This window comes from Eschrichtius robustus, chromosome 12, assembly GCF_028021215.1.
Source record: "Eschrichtius robustus isolate mEscRob2 chromosome 12, mEscRob2.pri, whole genome shotgun sequence".
NCBI lineage: Eukaryota > Metazoa > Chordata > Mammalia > Artiodactyla > Eschrichtiidae > Eschrichtius > Eschrichtius robustus.
In genome coordinates, this window is record NC_090835.1 from 28,530,011 (window position 1) to 28,550,454 (window position 20,444).

Consider the following 20,444-nt stretch of genomic DNA (forward strand, 5'->3'; position numbering starts at 1 on the left):
AGAAACAAAAGAAAGGAAAGCTTTAGGAATCAAAAAAGATCCAGAGTGAGGAAACGAAGCGAAAGGAAATTCAGACAGTGAGAAACAGCGAGGGGTGGGTAAGTTGAGCGCGTCTGGGAGGAAAGAAGGAAGCAAAAATGCAGCACAGCCTAAACAATCATGTTACTTTTCACATTTGGTAAAAAAGATTGTGTGGATTACGACGAAATCCCTTTCTGAGGGGATTCTCACCTCAGCTTCTTTCCAGAGAGCGACAGTGTTTCCCGCCCCCTAAACCGGGATTTTTGTCATTATGGCTTTTGATTGGCCCGGTGTAGGCACGTGCTCTGCGCCTATTGGCCCGCGCGTCTGTTCCCAGACGAGTAGCCATGTTGGGTCCCTTTCCCCGCCGCGGGGCCGTTTGGGAGTTGTAGTCCTTGCTTCGCTCCGTCCAGTGGAGGGACTTTTTGCCCTCTGCTCCCGGGTCCCTCAGGCAGCCACTCCCGTGGGCACACGCCCAGGAGCTGCTTCTGCCCCGTGCTCTCTCCCTCTGCTTTTCACTTCCCAGCTGCCAAGATCTTGGAAGGTAGGGGCGGGGGCAAGCCCAAGTCGACCAGTGTTTCTGTGGCTCAGATCCGGGTTTCCGCGCGCGTCTGGTCATTACTCCGGCGGTCCAGTGGAGCGGGGACTGACTGGGTCCACGCAGCTCGTTGGGAGGTAGTGGGGGGTCTGTCGGGAGGACCCTCCCACCTCACCGAACCTTCTCACGGCCAGTTCCTGAGCACCGGCCCTAACCCTAACCCGCCCCTCCTCCGCCGCATTTTGTAAGTGGGTAAACTGAGGCATGGGGGCATGCCAGCGGTTCCAGGGACGCCCCAGCTTCTGGCTCTGGTAGTGTAGTTGGCACTGGCCGCTTCTGGATTTTTTTCAGTTTTATTGTCAAGTAGCAGGACTCTCTGCCCCAACAGATGTGTGTTAAACATACAGCTCTGGTTTCCGCAGGAGGAGGGAGGAGGGTTTGAACAAGTGTCCAGGAGAGGAGCGTCAGGACACGGGGAAGGCAATATTTTGGGAGAGAATTTTACATTTGGTATTGAAAAGACACAAAAAATAATTCATTATGGTGGGAGAAATAAGTACTCTGTTGGATTTCCTTACATCTATTTTATGGCTTAATGTAGTTTTTATATGAAAAACATGCGGGGATTTTTAAGTTGTGTTCATGTGGGAGAAAAAGGCCGGTTAGTGGAACTGGAGCTGGATTTGCAGCTTCCTCTCTAGGATCAAATTCTGCCTCTGCTGTATGACCAGCCACTCACAGTGCTTACCGGGGAAAAAAGAACTTAACGCTCCCTGCCCAAGTGGCCCAAGGAGCTCCAGGAGCTGAACTCTAGATGAAGTCTTGCTTGTGAAAGTTTGCCACATGCAAACTTACTCCTTTATTATTGTGCGTCTCTCAGAACTGTGCTTGGGATCAGCATAGAATACAGCCAGTGGTCATGTTAGAAAGGCTCTGACCCTTGCTGGGTCCGGGACTACCGAAAGCGGCCCCGACTCGCACCTGTTAAGTTCCTGTACCTGAACTCTCCATTTTCTGGCTCCATCTTACTGCCGGCGGCCCGGGCAGCGGAGGCTTCTGGGAGTTGTAGTCCCGCCTCTAGTTTCCCGGAGGGCTGGTACTCCACCTCCCAGCGTGTCATTTGGCTTGGCGAGGTGTCTCCTGGGAGTTGAAGTCTCACTTCCAGCAGTCCTTTGGAGCAGCCCCTTGATTCGGAACTACAAATTCCATATGGCCCTGCGTTCTAGGCTGCCTGTCCTGCGTCCACTAGCTGCGAGCCGGGTGTAGTGAAATATGTTTAGAAAAATGTGTTTTTGTTGTGTTTGATTGTATACGCTCTTCCAAGTACTACGTGGGGGTTTATTGTATACGCTTTTCTAAGTATCTTAGAAAGGAATTATGCATGCTTTCAAACAGTGCTAACACTCAACAGTTTACAGAGCATGTTCACACTGTCTCTTAATACTGTATCTCCCATTTGTAGATAAGAAAAAAACTTGAGAAGACGATTTGTACACGGTCACACACCTAGTAATAAAATGTAATGTATGTTTTATAAATAAATAGATATTACATTTAGTTATAGTTTAAACCTCTCAAGAGCTATATGAGAGAAATAGCCATTTTCATATGCATTTTCCATATTAGAAAACTAAGGCTAGGAAATAGGAAAGTTAAGCAACGTGTCGAAGTTAACTAAGCTAGTGAATAGAACTACCGAGATTGTAACCCAGTCTGCTTGACCGACTCTGCTTAGAAAAAGACTCTATCTTATGGAGGTGGAGGGAGCCCGAGCTTTCTGAGTACGGAATTTGGAATCTTTCCACTATACCATGTTGCCTCTGTAGTTAAACACTGAACGATAGTGCTGCAAAAACCTTTGAGATCATTTAAATCTAAGGCAAAGATCTTGGAACAGTTCCTGGTATATAGTAGAGGTTCCACAAATGTTAGCTATATAGAGTTTTATAATACCTTTATTTTAGAGATGAGGAAACTGGTGCAGGTGGTGAAGCAGTTTGCCCAAGGTCACACAGCTGGTCTGTGTCAGGGATGAGACTAGACCCAAACGTCTTGTTTCCAAGTCCAGGGTTATTTTCATTCTACCAGCAGACAGCTAGCAGGGACGCCATATGTGAAGCTGTTTAGATAATGGTTTCTCTCCTGATTTGTTCTTTCTAGGCCACAGACCAGGACCAATTGTTGTAAAGTCTCTTTTCTTATTATTGGTAAGGTTGTAATATTTCATGAATTCAACAAATGTTTTCTGAACATATAGCTCATCTCTCTTCAGGTACAGGGCCTCATGGATGAAAAGTAGCTAATGGGTTAGGGCTAGAAGGACCTTATAAATCATCTAATCTAACTTTTTCATTTTAAAAATTAGGGAATTGAGGTACAACATGATTCACAGCCTTCATCTTATGCCCTTGTATCAGAAGCATTCTGTTTCTGCAAGGAGGCAGGGTTCTGGAGGCCTCATAGTCCTGTATGTGACCTTTCAGGCTCATGCTTTCTTTTAGTATCCTTGTCCTTGCCTTATTCCTGTACATGTTTGGTGGAATGCTTTAGGAAATGTTTCTGTGTACATGCAGCTATCTTTCTTTTAATGTACATGCAGCTTCAGTATGTTCCATTTGTATTTTGGGAATTAGTCTTGTCTTGGCTCCCAATACTCTTTTCTCTTTTGTCCTGTAAGGCATGAGAACAAAATCTGACATTGTGTTTGCATTCACATATGTGAAAATCTAACCCTCTAATACAGGATAACATAAATGAACACATGAGTTGTTTGAATTATATAAAACTTTTGTTTTAGAAGACACATTGGCTCTTTCAATTATGTATTCACAGATAATAAAGCAGATTACTCTCACCTCTTGTGTGTGAAAGATGATTTCTACATAATTAGATAATAAAGTAGCAGTTTTATAAATTACTGGGTAAACGTTCCTGAGATAGTCACTATGGGAGATGTTCTCCTGGTCACCCTCTGTCCCACCAGCACTCTCCTAAATGACAGTCTGATCAGTCTGCTTCCAGCAAAGTGCCTGACCACTAGTAGACACGGAAAAAGTATTTGTGGAATTGCATTCATAAGCACCTTTGAGCTCTATTCCCACATTTCCCCCCGAATCTCAGTTTTCTCTTTTAATGCAGAAAGGCAGCTTTGAAATACAAGCTGTAGCAGGTTACTTTCACTGTCTACATTACAGAGAAAAATCTCAGCTTTTGAGGTCATCCTCTGAGGGACTGTTGCTTTGGGAATGTCCAGGTCTGTGACTTCTAAGATGAGAAAGTGATCCAAATAGCAAAACATAGAGAAGCAATAGAGAGTGGTAGTCTGAAGGCCTATGACTCAAATCCCAGCCCTGCCTCTTAGGCATGTTAGTAAGCCCTTGGTTTCCTCTTCTGTAAAACAAGGATAATAAGCATTCTACCGCATAAAGTGACGATAAAGGTTAAATAAGATAGTGTGTTTAAAGCTTTGAGCATGTCAGGTGCTCAATAGCTTGCATTTAATAGATGAATAGATCTCATTTTTGTCATTATTAATGTAAACGTGTATATGAAAATATATTTACTCAGGATTTAAACTGGAGGCAGATGTCTGTTTTATAAAAGGATCTGTCATTTGTTTTCTTAGAGTAGCAAGCTTGGCCATCACATATAAACTATGAAGTTAACTGCAACTCTTGATAATCCATCTTGTCAGCTCAGTGAAACTGTCTTGTGTAGGCAGAGAGATAGTGAAGCTTTTGGCTCTGCATTGACTGCTGAGAGGTCCCTGATCTCTGGTTTCATCTATATATTAAATCTTGGGTTGAAAAGCAGTCAGTAGGGCCTTCTCTCCACTTCTAGAAAGGACTGGGCCTATCCCAGGAGCCTCAGGGTTAAAGTGAAGCAGTTGTTATCCAGCTGGTGAGTAATCCCGGGGCAGTGGCTATGTGGACACAGCAGTGCTTCTTTCTAAAGGTGACAACTTCAGTAGCCATGAGGTTACTGATAGAGAGGTGAGTTACAGAAGAGGGGTGATGCCGGGGACAGGGAAGGAGAAATGAAATGAGGATCATAGCAAGAGCAAAGAGCAGATGAACGAAGGAAACAGATGAGGCCCTCAGTCGAGTTGTCTTAAGCATGTATTTATTGAGCACATTTATCCTGCTCCTAGCTCTGTGCCAGGCACTGCACTGTTATGCATTGGAGATACAGCCTTGAATGTGGCTGACATGGAGGTGGTCATGGTGGTGGGTTGTGGTATATTCTAAGCAGGGAAGAACTTGAAGGAAAGAAGCAAGGAAGGTAGAGTGTGTTGGGATTTGATGAGCAGAAAAGTCTTTGTGCTTGGGTTATACAAATCACTGAATGGGGGAGGTGGGAGAGATGAGGCTGCAGAGGCAGGCCTGGGTGATATTATGCAGAGTCCAGTTATCTGTATGGTAAAAGAATTTTGGACTTTATTCCAAGGGTATTTGTGGAACCGTTTAAAAGTCTTAAGTGGAGAAATAAAATTATTGGATTTGTTTTTTAAAGACTTTGGATGCAGTATGGATGATGAATTTGTGTGAAGTAATAATGTGGGAAAACCATATAGTCCTGCGTTTCTTTAACTTTAATGTGCATGTGAATCTCCCGCTGATCTTAAAATGTGGAGTCTGATTCAGCAGATCTGGAATGGGCCAGAGATTCACTGTTTCTAACAGGCTGATGCTGCTGGTCTATGGACTATACTTTGAGTAGCAAGTACTTAGGAGACTCTTCAGTGTTCTAGGTCAGAGATAATGGTGATTAAGGGAATGGACTCTAGAGAGCAGAAGACCTGGATTCTAATCTTGGTTTTTCCACTTATTTGCTGTGTGACTCTGGGGAAAGTGAGGTAATCTCTTTGAGCCTCTATTTCCTTATTATCTGTGAAAGGGGGGTAATAATTTCTGTTGCTTTAATCATGTTTTAAATTTTCAATGGGGTCACCCTTGGAAAGGGTTACTGTGCTTAATACAGTAATTGGCACTCAGTAAATGGTAGCTTTGATTTTACTCTTATGGTTATTAGTAAAAATCATAATATTATGCACCCTGCTCCACATTTCCTTGTTTATCACATTTTGAATACTAGGTGGAATAGATTACCTTTAATTCTACTGTTTTTGCTTCTGTCTCACAGGTGAAGTGCTGAACTTTGTAAAAATTTGAACATTATGGGCAAATAGATTTCTCTCAGCAGTTGAGTCTCTTAATTTGATGGAAAAAAATCTGGGATCCTGAAAGTACCATCTTATATGTGATTGCAGGAACTTGAGGCACCTCGCCTTGCCTTGTAAATTTATTTAGCCCAAATATAGTGCCTCCTTCTTTACATAATTTTAACCTGTTTGGATTGTTCTCCAACCAGTGATTCTTAACCCTTGTTGCAAGTTAGAATCACCTGGGGCTGGTCCCATCCAGATAAATTAAATCAGAGTGCGGGAGGGGAGGTAGGCGTTGATAATTTCTTTTTTAAGTTTCCCAGGTTATAATGAAGTGCATCTAGGATTGAGAACCATTGATTTTAAAAAACGTAACATCACAAAATAAATCAAGTACAGTCTAAGGGCCTGGGTGGGGAATGAAATATCTGGAAAGTAGCTGAAGTCTTTGGGAGTGGAAAAGATAATAAGCCTAGTCACAAATCTCTCTTGGAATCTGATGAACTAACTGTAGGTTGTGCCCTGGGTTACCTTTGAGATTACTTTACTAGGACATCCCCATTCTAACCCTTTTTATCTCTAGCTGTGCTTACCCTAGTCAGGATTCTCCTTAATGTTGAGTTTCAGGCTGCTTTTCTCTTTCTGGTATTTAGTTTGTTCCATTCCTCAGAGCTAAAAAAAAAGTTATTAACCCATGAAAACCATGTTCAAAAGAAACTGAGTTACATGTTTTCATGAGCTGTGGCCATGTTATTGAAAAGGCTTAAACTATTGTTCAGATAAAATACAACCCATTTTTACTAGTAACATTCTTACATTCTAATTCAGTAGTTTAAAAGGAACCACTTCCAGAGAGGCTGCCAATTATAAAGATGGGTTTCTTTCTGTCTTTTTTTTCTTTAAAATTACTTCCATCTACCATTTTAGGGTGGAACAATTAAGCTAATTTGATTAAATGCCTTTAATTTTCTGGATTATCCATAATATATAGGACCCCTTTCCTTTAAAATTTTTTTCCTCCATAGAAAATGTGTATTCTTATGTTTGTACCTGAATATATATATATTTTCTTCATGAAAGTAATTTCTATTTTTTATTGAAATATAGTTGACATACACTATTATGATAGTTTCAGGTGTACTACGTAATTACTTGATATTTTCATCCATTATGAAATGATCACCAAGATAAGTCGAGTAACCATTTGTCCACATACAAAGTTATTGCAATATTATTGACCATATTCCTTATGCTGTTTATTACATCCTTGTGACTTATTTCTTTCTTTTTTTTTTTTTTTTTAAACATCTTTATTGAAGTATAGACTTATTTCTTATATGGCTGGAGGTTTGTACCTTTTAATCCCCTTCACCTTTTTTGCTGACCCCCTCACCCATCTGCCTTCTGGCAACCACATACTTGTTTTCTGTATCCATGAGTCTGTTTTTCTGTTTTGTTTTGTTTGCTTGCTTCTTTTGTTTTTTCTATTCCACATATAAGTGAGATAATGCAGGATTTATCTTTCTCTGCCTTATTTCACTTAGCATATCTTCTAGATGCACCCATATTGTTGAAAATGGCAAGATTTCATCTTTTATGGCTGAGTAGTATTCCGTTGTGTGTGTGTGTGGGTGTATCACATCTTCTGTATCCATTCATCTATCAGTGGACACGTAGGTTGCTTCCATATCTTGGCTACTGTAAATAATGTTGCAATGAACACTGGAGTACATATATCTTTTCAAATTTGTGTTTTTGTTTTCTTTGGGTAGATTCCCAGAAATGAAATTGCTGGATCATAAGGCAGTTCTATTTTTTAATGTTTTGAGGAACCTCCATACTGTTTCCATAGTGGCTGCACCAATTTACAATACCACTGACAATGCATGAGGGTTCCCTTTTCTCCTCATCCTCTCCAACACTTGTTATTTGATGTCTTTTTGATGATAGCCATTCTGACAGGTGTGAGGTGGTATCTCATGTTGTTTTTATATGCATTTCCCTGATGATTAGTGATGTTGAGTGTCTTTTCATGTGTCTCTTGGCTCTCTGTATGCCTTCTTTGGAAAAATGTCAATTCAGGTCCTCTGCCCATTTGTTAATGGGTTGGTTTTTGTTGTTGGGTTTTTTTTTTTGATGTTGAGTTGCATAAATTCTTTGTATATTTGGGACATTAACCCCTTATCAGATATATTGTTTGTAAATATCTTCTCCCATTCAGTAGGCTGCCTTTTCATGTTGTTGATAGTTTCCTTCACTGTGCAAAAGCTTTTTAGATTGATGTAGTCCCATTTGTTTATTTTTTTTTTAATGTTTCCCTTGCCTGAGGAGACATCTAAAAAAATATTTCTAAGACCAATGTTGAAGAGTGTACTGCCTCTGTTTTCTTCCAGGATTTTTATGGTTTCAAATCTTACATTAAAGTCTGTAATCCATTTTGAGTTTACTTTTCTATATGGTATGAGAAAGTAGTTCAGTCTGATTCTATTGCATGTAGCTGTCCAGTTTTCCCAGCACCACTTGTTGAAGAGACTATCTTTTCTCCATTGTGTATTCTTGCCTCCTTTGTTGTAGATTAACTGACCATAAGTGTGTTGGTTTATTTCTGAGCTCTCTATTCTGTTCCATTGATCTATGTGTCTGTTTTTGTGCTACTACCATACTGTTTTGATTACTGTAGCTTTCTAGTACAGTTTGAAATCAGGGAGTGTGATTTGTTCTTCTTTCTAAAGATCATTTTGCCTATTCAGGGTCTTTTGTATTTCCTTACATGCTTTAGAATTATTTGTTCCAGTTGATAGAGATTGCATTGAATCTGTAGACTTGCCTTGGGTAGTATGGTGATTTTAATGATATTAATTCTTCCAATCCATAAGCGTGGTATATCTTTCCATTTATTTGTGTCATCTTCAATTTCTTTCATCAGTGTCTTATAGTTTTCTAAGTCTTTTACTTCTTTGGTTAGCTTTATTCCTAGGTGTTTTATTCTTTTTGATGAAATTATAAATGGGATTGTTTTCTTAACTTCTCTGATACTTCACTGTTAGTATATAGAAATGCAGCAGATTTCCATGTATTAATTTTGTATCCTGCAGCTTTACCAAATTCATTTTTCAGTTCTAATAGTTTTTGGTGGGCTCTTTAGGAATATACATGCTTACCAAAAAAAAAAATAATATATATATATATATATATATATATATATATATACACACACACACATATATAATTAGGTATTATATATTTTTTATATACATAAATATAATGAAATCTGCAAACAGTGACAGTTTTATTTATTGCTTTCCAATTAGATTCCATTTATTTATTTATTTATATTGTCTTATTGTTCTGGCTAGGACTTCCAATAATTTGTTGAATAAAACTGGTGAGAGTGGATATCCTTGTCATGTTCCTGATTTTAGAGGAAATGCTTTCAGCTTTTCACCACTGAGTATGATGTTGGCTGTAGGTTTGTCATATATGGCTTTTATTATGTTGAGGTGTGTTCCCTCTATTCTCATTTTGTTGAGAATTTTGGCCATAAATGGATGTTGAATTTTGTCAAAAGCTTTTTCACAAACTTGTGATAATCATATGACTTTTATTCTTCAATTTGTTAATATGGTGTATCACATTGAACTGTGGATGTTAAGCTATCCTTGCATCCCTGGGATAAATCCCTCTTGATCAGGGTGTATGATCCTTTTAATATATTATTGAATGCGATTTGCTAATATTTTGTTGAGAATTTTTGCATCTATGTTCATCAGTGGTATTGGCCTATAATTTTCTTTTTTTTTGTGTAGTGTCTTTGATTTTGGTATCAAGGGGATGCCAGTCTTATAGAATGGGTTCAGAAGTGTTCTATCTTCTTCAATTTCGGAATAGTTTGAGAAGGTTAGGTGATAACCCTTCTTTAAATGTTTGGTAGAATTCAACTTTGAAGCTGTCTGGTCTTGGACTTTTGTTTGTTGGTAGTTTTTTTTAAAATTAGATTCAATTAATTGGTGTGTTCATATTTTCTATTTTTCCCTGATTTAGTCTTGGGAGATTATATTTTTCTAGGAATTTATCCACTTCTTATAGTTGCCCATTTTATTAGTATATAATTGTTCATAGTAATCTCTTTTTTAAAAAAATATTTATTTATTTATTTGGCTGCATCAGGTCTTAGTTGTGGCACGTGGGATCTTTGTTGCAGCATGTGAGATCTTTTGTTGCGGTGCACGGGCTCTTTGTTGCAGTGTGTGGGCTTCTCCCCAGCTGTGGCACATGGGCTCCAGGGCATGCGGGGTCAGTAGTTGCAGCATGCGGGGTCTAGAGCACGTGGGCTTATTTGTCCCGCAGCATATTGGATCTTAGTTCCCTGACTAGGGATCAGACCTGCATCCCCTGCGTTGGAAGGTGGATTCTTAACCACTGGACCACCAGGGAAGTCCCCATAGCAATCTCTTATCCTTTGTATTTCTGTGGTGTTGGCTGTAACTGATTTTATTTATTTGAGCTTCTCTCTTTTTTTCTTGATGAGTCTGGCTAAAAGTTTATCAAGTTTGTTTATCTTTTCAAAGAATCAGCTCTCAGTTTCATTGATCTTTTCTATTGTTGTATTTAGGCTCTATTTCATTTATCTTTTGCTCTGATCTTTATTATTTCTTTTCTTCTACTAACTTTGGGTTTTGTTTGTTCTTTTTCTAGTTCCTTTAAGTTAGATTGTTTATATGAGATTTTTCATTTAATGTTTTGACATCATATTTTACATCTTTTTGTTTTGTGTATCCCTTAACTACTTATTGTGGAAATAGATGATTTAACTACTTTTGTCTTTTAACCTTCATACTGGCTTTGTAAGTGGTTGATCTACTTACTACCTTTACTGTAACTTCACCAATGAGATTTTCCTTTTCATTATTTTCATATTTCTAGTTGTAGTCTTTTCTTTTCCACTTAGAGAAGCTTGTTTAGTGGTGGTAAACTCTTTTAGCTTTTGCTTATCTGTAAAAATTTTTTTTTTAATTAATTCAATCACTGATAAGTGTTTATTGAGTACATATTATGTGGCAGACATTGTGTTGGGTGCTTGAAATAATGGTGCTAAGCTTGGGGATAATTATTGCTGTAGCAGGCAAATTAGCTCCCTAGTATCTTTTTTTAAATTGAAGTATAGTTGGGAATTCCCTGGCAACCCAGTGGTTAGAACTCAGTGCTTTCACTGCGGTGGACTGTGTTCAGTCCCTGGTCAGGGGTACTTCCCTGGTGGTCCAGTGGTAAAGAATCTGCCTTACAATGCATGAGATGTGGGTTCAATCCCTGGTTAGGGAACTAAGATCCCACATGCTGCAGGACAACTAAGCCCAGGCGCCACAACTACTGAGCTTGCATCCCTCAACTAGAGAGCCTGTGTGCCGCAAACTACAGAGCCCACGTGCTCGGGAACCCGCGCGCCACAACTAGAGAGAAGTTCGCGCGCACACTGCAACGAAAGATCTCGCATGCCTCAAATGAAGATCCTGCGTGCTACAACTAAGACCCGACACAGCCAAAAAAAAAAAAAAAAAATTGAACTATAGTTGATTTACAGTTTTGTGTCACCTTCAGCTGTACAGCAAAGTGAGTACAGCTGAGTTAGATATATACATATATATATATACACACACACACACACACACATACACACATATATGTATATTTAGATTCTTTTCCATTATATGTTATTACAAGATATTGAATATAGTTCCCTGCGCTATACAGTAGGACCTTGTTGTTTATCTATTTTATATATAGTAGTGTGTATCTATTAATCCCAAACTCCTAATTCATCCCTTCCCCCCACCTCTTCCTTTTGGTAAGCATAAGTTTGTTCTCTCTGTCTGTGAGTCTGTATCTGTTCTATAAATAAGTTTATTTGTATCATTTTTTAGATTCCACATATAAGTGATATCATATGACTTACTTCACTTACTGACTTACTTCACTTAGTATGGTAATCTCTAGGTCGCTCCTTGAAGAGAACCTCTACAATTGTGATTATCCTCCCATATGTGGGTTGCCCACCCAGGAGTGTGGGTCTGGACGGAACTGCATCTCCACCTCCACCCCTCCTACCCTCTCGTTGTCACTCCTTCTTATACCTTTAGTTGTGGAAAATCTTTCTTGCTAGTCTTCAGGTTGTTCTCATAAGTAGTTGCTCCGTAAGTAGTTATAATTTTGATGTGTCTGTAGGAGGAGATGAGTTCAGGTCTTCCTACTCTGCCATCTTGGCCACACCCTTGAATATTTATATTTAGAACTTTATATCCAGTTTTCAGGAGGATTCTTGGCCTGAATTTATATTACCCTCTACCTCAGTTTCCTTTTTCAGCATTTCCTAAGCTTCTCTGCTCACTAGAAGGTCATTTCACAATGTAGTAGTTTTATTTTTCTACTGTGTTGACTTAATAGAGAGAAAAAGAGAAAGACTGGGAAAAGTGTTTTTGCTGGCGGGTTTAATACAGTTTAAAAATTACATATTTTGGGGGAATTTGCATGTATGCCAAGGTTTTCTTGTAATGATAAATAAGTAGGCATAGAAAAAAAAATTGAGAAACTGGTTAAGAGGTTCACAAAAGGCACTCGTTGACAGTATTCTGGAACTTAAAGACTCTTTCTGAATCTTTTTATGTATTTATTAGTGTTGCTCATTATGGATTTACCTCTTTTTATTAACAATCAGGTTTCCATGAAAATTCAATGTATTTTGCAGTTTCTCAGGCTCACAGCTATTGGAGCTAAAACCCATCACAGATAATGTGGAAGTATCAGTGCTTCCTCATGAGGTTTAATGCATGCGTATTTTAGTTGAGCATAGGCTGGAGGAGAGTATGGTCTACAGTCATTTAAGCACTGAAGTTTGTAGTATGTGATATGGACAAAATTTTTATTTTTTGCAGGACTTGAAGGCTCCTTTGCATGTATTCAGTTTTGAAAACATAAAAAAAATCCTCACTGCTGTCTCCACATTTACTGCAGGACAGTACTTGCTTGGTTGTGCCAGGAGATGCTTGAGTGATACCTAGAAGCTGGAGTCTGTGTATGTGCTTGGAGCCCTGAGGACAGGCAGAGGAACCTGCTGGAATAAGGTTGTTTTTCTCAACCCTGAAACATTGGCAGTCTCTGTCCAACCTCTCCCAGGAATGAACCTAGTGAGGGAAGAGGTTGTGATCTGCAGGAGAGCAGGGAAAAATGCGCGCATGACAAATGTGGAGGGTATGGAAGAGGTATAACAACAAGAAGATGGTTGGGTGGAGGGAAAGGGAAGGTTTTTGTTTTTTGTTTCACAAATATGTATGTGAATGGTGCCCTCTGGAGTTGTGCTGGACACAGCTTACATGGCTCTGTACACAGAGAGGCCTGATTAATGGGAGGTGCCGATACCTTCATAAGTGGGGAAGTGATACTGGGGATACAAAAGCAACAGGTGGCCACTGCAGTTTGAAATCCCAGTTGCTGGGTTCTGCCAGCTGAGGGGGTAAAAGCAAGGACAGGAAGCTTCAGCAGCCAGTGGCCACAGATAAATCTACAGCTGAGGACCTCTCTTGGCCCCTCTATGCAGGACAGAAAGCTTCCTCTAGTCTCTTGAACTTCCACAAGGCAACAGACCAACATCTCCCTGGCCCAGAAGAATTAGCTGCATTTGGCTTCCTAGTGCAGATGAAACAGCTGGGTCCAACTCTTACGGGTCAGGGCCTGGCTGGGATTATATGCAAGGGTGGTTTGACCAGAAGCTTCTGCATTTCTGGCTAGCTCCCGGGTGATGCAGATGTGGAAGATGGGTCACACTTGGAATAGCAAGGTTCTAGTTCTTTGTGGCTTCTACTATGTTGCCATTCTGTTTTTTTTTTTTTTTTTAATTGAAATATAGTTGATTTACAACGTTGTGTTAACTTCTGCTATACAGCAGAGTGATTCAGTTATACATATATATACATTCTTTTTTTAATATTCTTTTCCATTATGGTTTATCACAGAATACTGAGTATAGTTTTCCCTGCACTATACAGTAGGACCTTGTTGTTTATCCATTCTATATATAATAGTTTGCATCTGCTAACCCCAAACTCCCACTCCATCCCTCTCCCATCCCACTTCCCCCTTGGCAACCACAAGTCTGTTCTCTGTGTCTGTGAGTCTGTTTCTATTTCATAGAATTTCATTTGTGTCATATTTTAGATTCCACATATAAGTGATATCATATGGTATTTGTCTTTCTCTTTCTGATTTCCTTCACTTAGTATGATAATCTCTGGTTCCATCCATATTGCTGCAAGTGGCATTATTTCATTCTTTCTTATGGCTGGGTAATATTCTATTGTATATATGTGTCATACCTTCTTTAACCATTTATCTATCAACGGACATTTAGGTTGTTTCCATGTCCTGGCTATTGTGAATAGTGCTGCTATGAATATAGAGGTGCTTGTATCTTTTTGAATTATATGTTTGTTCAGATATATGCCCAGGAGTGGGATTGCTGGATCATATGGTGACTATTTTTAGTTTTTTAAGGAACCTCCATACTGTTCTCCATAGTGGCTGCACCAACTTACATTCCCACCAACAGTGTAGGAGGGTTCCCTTTTCTCTACACCCTCTCTAGCGTTTGTTTGTAGACTTTTTGATGATGGCCATTCTGACTGATGTGAGGTGATACCTCATTATAGTTTTGATTTGCATTTCTCTAACATTGATAATTAGCAGTGTGGAGCATCTTTTCATGTACCTGTTGGCCATCTGTATTGTCTTCTTTGGAGAAATATCCTCATACTTTTTTATAGCTTTTATTTCATCTCTAATTTTTGATCAATGCCTCTCTTCCCTCTCAACTGTAAGCTCTATGAAGGCAGGAATAGTGGCAATTTTGCTCATGCTGTCTCCCGAGCATGTGGTCCCTGTGTGGGGTAAGTGGTCCATGTCATATCCCTTACTTAGAATTCGGTGTTGCACTTTGCACAACACCTTGCACTTTACCACACTACTTCTAGGCCATCCTCTATTACTTCTTTGGTTAGCCGAGTCCTGGTTGCATGGGGAGTATAGGTAAGTGAAATCTACAGAAGATCGCAGACCTCAGCCCTCTTACCATTTCTCTGAACATGTACAGCAACCCATTTCCTCTGTTTATTGGAGATAATGCCTTGTTTATTGCATTAATATTGTCTATTTTCCCTCTCGAGAAAGTTTGCTCCCCAAAGGCAGGGACCTTATTTGTCCTATCCCCAGGCCTGTGATAGACAGAATGAGTTTTGTCTCCTCATTGCCATCAAGACCTGAAGTCTGGGTCATCCTGAGGCTGCTGCTCTGTGCAGATGGGTCATTAATGTCATATAGCTAATAGGAACTTTCAGATGCTGGGGAGTCAAGAAGGGGCTCATAGGGAGGGAGTAGAGAGAGGAGGCTGCTGTCTGGCGCTGAGCACTGACTGCTGGCTTTGCTTCTCATTAGCCGTGTAATCATGAGCAAAGTACTCAACCTCTCTGCATCTTGTTTTTCTGTAAAACAAAGATGATACTACTACTTAACTCTTAGAGTTATTGTGAGGATTCAGTGAGACTGTTGATGTAACGCCTGCCTTGCACAGTGCCTGATGAGTGGTCAGTGCTCAATAAATATTCCCTGTGGTCAGTGTCATTAAACCTGTTATGTTGCTCTGTCTACTTGCTGGCAAGTAGTTATACGTGTGCCAGTTTTCAGTTTGAAGATCACAGCTAGATCTTTCTCATAGTATTGTGTTATTTGGGGAAATCTCATATTTGGCCATGAAATAAATGTAGAGGCTAGCAGTTCTGGCCATATGAAGTTTTCTGAAAACACTGGTGAACAACAACCCAGGATTCAGTACAAAAAAGTAAATGCTCGTTGATGTTAAATACAAAGGAATATAACTCAGGAAACAAACACATCTATCATACTGGAATATTTAAATGCCTCTCATAAACACTTAAGATTCTCATTAGTCCAACATCAGAAAAATGATAAATATTAATATTTGTCATCAAAGGAAAGCTTAGAAATCAAAGCAGAGTAAACAACTGTTGTATTTCAAGGATTGCATAATACTAAATGAATTTTAATTCAATATCTCCTAAACTATTTTAAAGATTTCTCTATACGACAGTTTATTTTTATCCAGTACACAAACTAGGAAAGATGTGCATTTAGTCAGAAAAGATTCAAGGGATTTGCTGATTCAAAGACCTGGACTCTGTTGTGTTTTGTGTCTATAAAAAAGACCCACATGTGCCTGAGCCAACCTCCTTCTCCATTGATCTCCATCTATTTTAGGAGAATCATATTGGAAATTGGCTCTGGGTAGATTATGAAAGGGCACTGGGTGCTTTCTGCCTTTGCTGTGGATTCTTTCCCCCAAGCTTCTCTATTCTTCCCAGTTCTGAATGTGCCCGGAAGCATGTACGGCATCCCCCAGGGTCAGGAGGGAGCAGAGGGAGAGATGACAGGCTGGCACCATCACCCTGCAGCTGTCAGGCTCTCCCTTCCTTCTTTCAGCATCTGAGATGGCTGACTCAGCGTGAGAGGGCCTCACCATGTCACCACAAGAACGCAGTCCTGGGAGTCGAGAGACCTGGGTTTTAGTTCTGGCTCTTTCACTGCCTTATGAATGTCCTGTCTTCTCTCTGGGCCTCCCTTTCCACATCTGTCAAGTGAGGGACTTGGATCTGATAATTCTGAAGTCATGTGCTCTCCAGTATGCTATGACCAAGTGGAGAGCTTCAGGGATCTGAAAAGCCTTTCCCCTTACCCTCTGCACAAGGGCATTTGCCTGGCGAGGCAGGCTTCAGGGCCAAACAGACCTATATCTTGCCTTAGCTAATTTACTTAAGTACTCAGTTTTCTCATCCACTAGATGGGAATAGTAGAAGGTTGTTGTAAGCACAAGAGATGATGTTTGGAAAGCATCCAGTGCTGTTTGAGACATCACAGGGATTTAATGATGCTGCCATTTTGTTATTATTATTATTATTTTGTTACTGTTATATATTATGTTTATATCTTGACTCAGTACTTTTCTGTCTCTTTGTGATTCAGTTTCCTTTTCTAAAAAATGGAGATAATAAGAGAATCTACCTCACTGGTTAATTGTGAGGATTAAATGAGATAATACATGAAAGTGCATGGGGTGCTTCCTGGTATATAATAAGCACCAAATACACACTAGCAATGATTTTAGCTATCTTTTTTTTTTTTTTTTAATTAGTCACAATACCTTAAATAAAGTAAAGAACTAGATAAGACAAGGTGACTGGGGGCAGTTACCATCTCTAATACACATGCTGAAGCAGATTTCTCAGTTGTCTAAAAGACCCAACATTTTCCCTAAGCATCTCATTTATCATAGGGAACAGTAAATAAATAATGTCAAATCTATAATTGAAAGTCAAATATCTGTATCCAACATGAGTTCTTAAACCTGGTTGCTGGAGTCTCTTTAACATCAAATGTTCCATGTATATATATAGGAAACAAAAACACTAATTGGAAAAGATATCTGCATCCCTGTTTTCATAGCAGCATTATTTATAATAGCCAAGACCTAAGTGTCCATTGATGGATGAGTGGTTAAAGAAATTTTGGTATTTATACATACAATGGAATATTATTCAGCCATAAAAAATGAGGAAATTCTACCATTTGTGACAACATGGATGGACCTTGAAGGCATGCTAAGTGAAATAAGTCAGACAGAGAAAGGTAAGTACTATATGATGTCACTTATATGTGGAATGTGTAAAAAAAAAACAAAAAAAACACCATTCCCCTCCCCCTGCTGCAAACCTACACCAAACTCATAGGAAAAGAGCAGATTTCTGGTTATCAAAATGTACAAACTTCAATTATACGATAAATAAGTATTAGGGTTGTAATGTACAACATGATGATTATAGTTAGCACAGCTGTGTGATATATGGGAAAGTTGTTAAGAGAGTAGATACTAAGAGTTCTCATCACAAGGAGAAATTTGTTTTTTCTTTTCTTTTTATTGTATCTTTATGAGATGATGGATGTTAACTAAACCTATTTATGGTAATCATTTCACAATATATGTAAATCAAACCATCATGCTGTACACCTTAAATTTATACAGTGATGTATGTCAATTATTTCTCAATAAAACTGGGAAAAAATGCAATATAGCTACAGTGGAGAAATGGAAAAATAGAGGACAACTAAAACAGTGGAACATAGATACTTCTGGGGATGACAAGTGGAAAGTAGGAAGAAGTGAGGCAAGAGATTTTTTTTTTCCTAAAGTCTATGTGTTGCCATTTGATTTAAGCTATTATATATTTTACCTTATAATAAATAAAATTTATTTTGCTAAAAGTAAAAAAAGAGAAGAATCTAATGTTCCAGGTCCATGCTGTATCTCCACATACGGAAGAGATATATTAGTTAGAAGAGACCTAGTTAGAAGAGACCTTATTTTTTATCAGGTTACTATAGGCCAGGCACTAAACTAAGACCTTTGTGGGGATTCTCTCATTTCATCCTCACAGCAACTCCAGGGGATGGATACTCTTATTATCCCTGTTTACAGATGAGAAAACTGAAACACAGAGAGGTTAAGTATGTGCTTAAGGACACCCAGCTGGCAAGTGGTGGTGCTGGGATACGGATGCATGTCATATGACATGGGAGAGAGCTTAAGCTCTACTAGCTGATGTCCTCAGGTGGTCAAGAAGTCAAACCTGCTTGGTGGCTACTCTTTCTGTATTAATGAAGTCTGCTGGATCAAGACAAGGATATAAATGGACTTGCTTTTTACCAATGACATAACAAATTAACATTATTCCTATTGTTTCCAAGATCATTCCATTTCATGTAAGGGAATGAATTTCAATATGGAATAGACTTATTTAAGGAAACATCAATATTTTTCTCAAATTGGCAGCATCAAAACTATATTTATGGAATTAAAACATATTGCATTTATATAATGCAAATTCACTTGGAAACAAGATTTCTTTATCTTTTTCTGTAACTTAGCTTGCAGCTGTTGGCATCAGTCTATTTTTAAAACACAAAAATAAATTGTTTCTTGTTAACTCCATTGGATCTGCAGGCAGATAGTAGACAGAGTTGCTGTCCATGAGGCCAGCATCTTGGTTAGAGGTCCTGGATTATTCTATGAGAAGGTGCTATTTGGAAAAAAAAATCCTTTTCTTACCAACTGCATAAGAAAATTCATTTTAGAAAATAAAAAAAGACAAAAATGCTCAAAAAATAAAGTAACATTAGCATTTCATCTCCTCAGTGTAGCACTATCAATATTTCAGTGTAGGGATTTCCCTGGTGGTCCAGTGGGTAAGACTGTGCTCCCAATGCAGGGGGCCCAGGTTCGATCCCTGGTTGGGGAACTAGATCCTGCATGCCAACCTAGAAGTGTGCAGGCTGCAACTAAGAAGTCTGTATGCCACAACTAAGAGTCTGTGTGCCACAGCTAAGACCTGGTGCAGACAAAATAAATAAATAAATATTAAAAAAAAATTTCAATGTGTACCCTTTCCATCCTTTTTTATTGCATATGTAAGTTCTAAGTTCTGTTAGCTTTCTAAATTGGGATCACACTTTATATGTAGTTTTGTTACCTTTTTTTTTTTTACTCATCAGGGTATTGTGGTGCATTTTCCCATGTCATTAATGATTACAAAATATTCTTACTATTAGAACCTGCAACCTATCCTAATTGTTTTTTTTAAATTTTTAAATTTAAATTTTAATTTTTGGCTGCGGTGGGTCTTCGTTGTTGCACACGGGCTTTCTCTAGCTGCAGTGAGCGGGGGCTATTCTTTGTTGTGGTGCGCGGGCTTCTCATTGCGGTGGCTTCTCTTGTTGAGGAGCACGGGCTCTAGGCACATGGGCTTCAGTAGTTGTGGCTTGCGGGCTCTAGAGCGCAGGCTCAGTAGTTGTGGTGCACGGGCTTAGTTGTTCCGCAGCATGTGGGATCTTCCCGGACCGGGGCTCGAACCCATGTTCCCTGCATTGTCAGGCGGATTCTTAACCACTGTGCCACCATGGAAGCCCCTATCCTAATTGTTTAACATTAGGTTTCCCCCACCTCTACTTCTGGTATATGTTAGCGAAGAATATTTGCATATATGCATATAATTACATATATGCAATATTTGCATATAATTACATCCACTATTCTTTTCTTAGGATACATTCTCTGAAGTGGAAATGCTGGGTTATATGGTAAGCTGTAGGAGTAACTATCTAGTTTTTCTTCACTGCAGGCAGTGCTCCCCTGCGCACCTAGAATCTCCACTAACAGCTTCTCCTGGGCTCTGTTTCCCAGGAGCTTCAGAGAAGAGACTATGGAGCAGGAAGGTGGTGGGGCAGTTAACAACATCCGTCTTCAGGTTCTACTCGTGGACCAAAATAAACATGTTGGGTTGCCAGTACCAGCCTTAACATATCCCCTATTATTTGATATTTAACTCTGTCAGCTCAGAATGCTTTCAGCTGCACGTAATAGAAAACTTGACTTATGGTGGCTTTAAAAAATAGGGGATTATGTCTCCCACATAATAAGAAATTTAGAAATGTGTGGTGGCTGTGGCTTTAGTTCAGCAGCTCAGAGATGTCAAGGAGAGTGTGTCTACAGCGTTCTTGGCCTTTTCTTAATGCTCACAGGATGGCTGCAGGTGAAGCAGGCATCATACTTCT

At 39.3% G+C, this 20,444-nt stretch overlaps 1 protein-coding gene across 5 annotated transcripts in view; it reads left to right on the forward strand.

Moving 5' to 3' along the window:
• Positions 1 to 442: 442 nt before the first annotated feature.
• FHIT (fragile histidine triad diadenosine triphosphatase) overlaps positions 443 to 20,444 on the forward strand; it is a 1,501,152-nt gene continuing 1,481,150 nt past the window's right edge. For all 5 annotated transcript variants that reach the window (XM_068557818.1, XM_068557827.1, XM_068557828.1 and 2 more), the window contains exon 1: positions 443 to 565. The gene's annotated coding sequence lies outside the window, so the exon portion shown is untranslated. The remainder of the gene's footprint in view (positions 566 to 20,444) is intronic.